Here is a 4,097-nt window from a genome sequence, read left to right as displayed (position 1 = left end):
ATCTTCAGGGACTGGGGTGTGTCTCAAACCTCCTGGGTGGCATCTTCAGGGGCTGGGGTGGTGTCTCAAACCTCCTGGATGGCATCTTCAGGGACTGGGGTGGCGTCTCAAACCTCATGGGTGGCATATTCAGGGACTGGGGTGGTGTCTCAAACCTCCTGGGTGGCATCTTCAGGGACTGGGGTGGCATCTCAAACCTCCTGGGTGGCATATTCACTTCACCCCCCGTCTCTCAGACCTCCTCATCCAAAGCAGGAAGCGCACATTCCTTTTACCAGCCTCTTCAGGTCAGAACAGACAAGGTTGAAAACACCTTAATGGAACTGAAGAGATTATCTGGAATCCTTTTCCAGAAGGTTCTTGTATTTTTAGAAATGGTTCCATTTAGCTGAGTTGTGTAAAGCTTCATGGAGGGTTTTATTGTTTAATCCTGAATAGTTTCAAACTCCCAGTCTGTGTGGAGACTGGTGACTCAGACCCAGACTGGAAACCCTCACAACAGCGCCATGCCGGTTACTGTGACGGCCCGTTAACAGCCAGCTACACAGCGGCTACACCTTATGACGATGAGTCCTCAACAGCTAATGTTACCTTTACCAGCTAGTGTTACTATTACAGCTATTACCCATTACTACGCCCTATGACCCACGTCATTCTCAGTCTAACCATATCCATGTCAGGAATGCGGCCTGATAAACATTCCAATGATGTTCAGAACTTTTTGTTCAGCATTTCAGGCCTGACTCAAAGTTTTGAGAGCAGAATAAAGCAGACATGTTCCTCATCTCGGTGAATGAAAAGAAAATACTGTGTAGGCTATGCTTGAGCTGTGACAAACTTCCCCTTCAATCAATACTGGAACTAATAACACGCCGCAACAGCTGAGGACCAGATAGAGAGCGACACACTCCGCTGAGAGTGTGTTTACTGTGTGGTTCTGTTCTCTGTCTCGTATGAGTGCTGTCTTTGTGTCTGAAATGAATTCGGTGCTTGATGCAACCACATAGTCTGTTCTATGTGTGTGTGTGTGTGTGTGTGTGTGTGTGTGTGAGCATAGGCTGGTCAGCGTCTCGGCTCCGCCCACCGAGAAAGGAGAGTTCTAGGTTCTCCATGGAAACCATGAAATGAGAATGGGAGGGAAATGCATCGACATTCCTCCGATGGACGCGGCGCTCGGGGTTGGGGAGGCTGGATGGACAAACAAGAGGACAGGTGGTCGGGACAATAAAGTCTCCATTCTTCCACTGGCAGGGCTCTGGGTACACATTACTGCACCATAAACACACAAACACAGGGAACCGTTTTGGTTGGCCACTGCGTGCGTGTATGTGTGTGTGGGAGGGGTGGGTAGGGGCGGGCAGGAGAAGTTAAAGGTGATATAGATAACATTTTCATGTACACGAATCATACATTTTCTTTACAAAAATTCCACAGAGATTTTAGAAAGGTGCGGAATAAAAGTATTGCTTTCCCCAAAAAAAAATTTGAATTATGAATTTAAAATTGAAGTTTAATGAAATTCACTGATACAGGACACAAATCAGTCTCAATATATATCACATCATGTACAATATGCAATATATATATATATATATACACACACATATATAGGTTATACATACACAATTTGCCACAAGGGTCGGTACAGTCAATCACACAACAGCCCTATGATTATACAAAAAGTCTTTAGTTAACCAGCGTTTATCTAGTCTGTTTTTAAAGGAGTCATTCACACTCCCACAGACCGAAGTGTGAAAAAATGTTTCCTCTTTTCTGAGTGACGTGTAGGAATAGTTTTAACAAGTTTCCTCTTAACTGATAAGGATTGTTCCAGAACTGTATAATGGCCTCAGTGGTGGCATCATATATTCCATGTAGAAGCTTCTAGACCTCTATCATGTCTCTATGTCTCCTATATACAAGCTTATATACCTATACGCGTATAGAGTCAGTGTGTGTGTGTGTGTATGTGTGTGTGTGTGTGTGTGTGTGTGTGTGTGTGTGTGTGTGTGTGTGTGTGTGTGTGTGTGTGTGTGTGTGTGTGTGTGTGTGTGTGTGTGTTGGGGGGGACATACAATCCTTGTTTATGAGTCTGATAGCCGTGGGAAAGAAGCTATTTTTGTGGCGTGTGGACCCGGTCCCGATAGACCACAATCCCCTGCCAGAGGGGAGTGGGTCAAAGGTCAAAGAGACCATGACCAGGATGGGACCCATTTTAGGGTCCTGGAGGCGTGCAGGTCCCGTAGGGATGACAGTCTACAGCTGATCACCCTCTCAGCGGAGCGGATGATGCGCTGCAGTCTGCCCTTGTCCTTGTCTGTAGGGGGGGAGAACCAGACGGTGATGGAGGAGGAGAGGATGGACTGGATGATGGAGGTGGAGAAGAGAACCATCATGTTGAGTTTCTTCAGCTGCCTCAGGAAGTTCATCCTCTGCTGGGCTTTTTTGGTGAGGGAGATGATGTTCAGCTAATCCATATACAGTACAGGTTGGCATTGATTAACATAAATTAAAACAAAATGATTTAAATATCCCTTAAAATATTACTTTTACATTACTTTAAAATTTTCGAAAATTTCAAAAAAATATTTTTTTTCACTAATCAACATAAATATTGAGATTGAGCACCTTCCTTTTATTTGACTGCATATTACCCTGTATTACTGCGCATGTGACAAATAAACCACGTTGACGTTGACCTGACGTAGCTGGCAGACTCTGTGTGCATGAGAAGTGCTGGTAGCCACCCTCTCACTAAGGCTCATGTGGAACCCAGATAGCAAGCGGATGTGTAGGGGGGGGAGGAGTAAGTAAGTAACGCTTTATTTATAGAGCGCTCTTCTCAGCACGAGTGCACAGAGTGCTTTACAGTTAAAATAAACATACAGTTCACATAGGCAAAAATCATGACAGTGAGGAGGACATGAGGAGAGTCGTCTCGGGAGGGGGGGGGGGGAGAGTTGTCTCGGGGGGGGGGGGGTGGTAAAAGGAGGAGCCAGGCTAATCCTTCTCCAGCAGTCTTCACTGCGCCAATGGGAAATTGTGTCATTACCGACTTATGTAACTATTAAGTAGCCTATTTTTCAAGACTTTGCACCACTTGAATTTCTTAGGACTTATAAATGACACATTAATGAGAGCAGAACAGCTGAGAGAGTTTGTTTTGCACCATGTGCCGGGGTCATGCCTGAATGACCCCTACACAGCGAAGCAGCAGAGGTGAGAGCTTTTAACACTGGTGGGCGTTCTATCATGTGACAGGGACATGAGGGGAGTGCATGGCGTGCAGACTGAGTGGATGACGTGCGGACTGAGTGGATGGCGAACGGCCATTACTGATGTGCCCTTCCCTAATTGGTCAATACAGCGGCAATATTCCCCTCATTAGCCTAATGGTAAAGCCGCCCGGCTGGTCATTTCGCCTCATCAACATACCTGTCGTCCACAGCGATAACTCTGGCTTGCCTCCGGTGAAAGTTCATTAGCACCGTACGCTAATCGCCTCAGCTGATTAACGCTGTGTTGGACTGGGTGTAGCGCCGCGGCCCAGGTGACAGGTTCTGTCTACAGCAGGACTCTGCTACACTGTTGACTCAATTAGCTGCGGTTACAAACCACCGCACCGAGGCCAGGCTACCAGCCTGCTTGTGTTGCCTCACACACACACACACACACACACACACACACACACACATATACACACGCACACATACACTCACCACACACACTCACCACACTGCTCTTTGCAATCCTATAGGGTAGGGGTGGCCCCATTTTCCTGGTAACCAACCAATGAGATTGTTTGCCATTGAAAATGTGTGTGTGCGTGCGTGTGTGTGTGTGTGTGTGTGTGTGTGTGTGTGTGTGTGTGTGTGGACAGTTGTGATGTGAGGCAACGTGTCTTTCTGGTGAAGTATCCGCAGCAAAGAGGAAGCAGAGAGGAAGCCGAATGTGAGAGAAGTGTGGTTGAGGCTTCTGTTGGGTTATTTGTGAGTGGGGACTGTACGGGTGTGTGCTGCTGGTGTGTGTGTGTGTGTGTGTGTGTGTGTGTGTGTGCATATGGGAGGGATGGTGGGGGGGGGGGGGGGGGGGGGGGG

This window comes from Borostomias antarcticus (genome assembly GCF_949987555.1).
Source record: "Borostomias antarcticus genome assembly, contig: scaffold_952, whole genome shotgun sequence".
In the NCBI taxonomy this organism is placed as follows: domain Eukaryota; kingdom Metazoa; phylum Chordata; class Actinopteri; order Stomiiformes; family Stomiidae; genus Borostomias; species Borostomias antarcticus.
This window is presented reverse-complemented; position numbering follows the sequence as displayed.